This window comes from Oryzias melastigma, unplaced genomic scaffold (genome assembly GCF_002922805.2).
Source record: "Oryzias melastigma strain HK-1 unplaced genomic scaffold, ASM292280v2 sc01729, whole genome shotgun sequence".
In the NCBI taxonomy this organism is placed as follows: domain Eukaryota; kingdom Metazoa; phylum Chordata; class Actinopteri; order Beloniformes; family Adrianichthyidae; genus Oryzias; species Oryzias melastigma.
Genome location: NW_023418309.1, coordinates 6,276 through 7,231, shown reverse-complemented (window position 1 = coordinate 7,231; position 956 = coordinate 6,276).

Genomic DNA, 956 nt, shown 5'->3' with positions numbered 1-956 from the left:
AGTAACAAACCAAGAGATATGCATACAATCCAGTGAATCTATGATTAATCTGTAATTGCGTTTCATATCTTATATCAGCATTCTATCCAAACATATAGCAGGTTCATTTTAGACCAAAAAAATGCATCTCAGATCAGTATGTCTCCCAAAAAACACCAAGGTGAATTGTACGAACTACAACCTATAGACATCGCAGAGGACACAGGTTTTCTCTCTTTATCTCTCTCACTCTCACACAGACACATAAAATTCCTCCTTATCATCCTTTAGTTTTGAAGTCTCTCTGTCTTAATGAAAATGTATTGTTTGTTTTATATTAATATCGATACCTACACTGTAAATCCCATTTCAACATTTTAGTTGTTCTAATGTTTTATTGCAATTCAACTGAACAAGCTCGTGGTCATGTTGTTCGTATAAATTAAAAAATTAAGTTAAACACTTCTCAACTAAACAAAAATTCTCAAAATGAAATGTTGTGTTCAGTTGATTTAACAATTTGAGTTCAATCATCTTTTGGCCCTTCCAACATGTAACCACCAGATGGCGGTAAGAGTGCAAGTGTTCGCTTTTTTTTTTCAGAAGTAGTAGAAGAAGAAGCTACAGTTGGGGTTGCAGAGAGCAGATGGAGTTTGAACTTCGCGGCTTTTTCAAATTTACGTTGATGGGTCGTTATTTAGCTGAAGAGGTGGCACTTTTTTGACAAAATAAAGGATATTTTGGACGAAGAGAAGACAAGCCACCACATCTTGGTAAGTTTTGATGTTCTGTTTTCTTGTCATATTAAAAAAAAACGTAGCAACCTAACACAGCTCTATCGAATTAGAGAAGAAAAATAAGAAATGTTTGAGAATTCTGATATAACTTTTACTTTAATTTTAACTTTGGATTATCTTTAAAACGAATACACAAGGGCTCACTGAGCTTCACTCATGGGACGCGTTTGTGCCTGATCC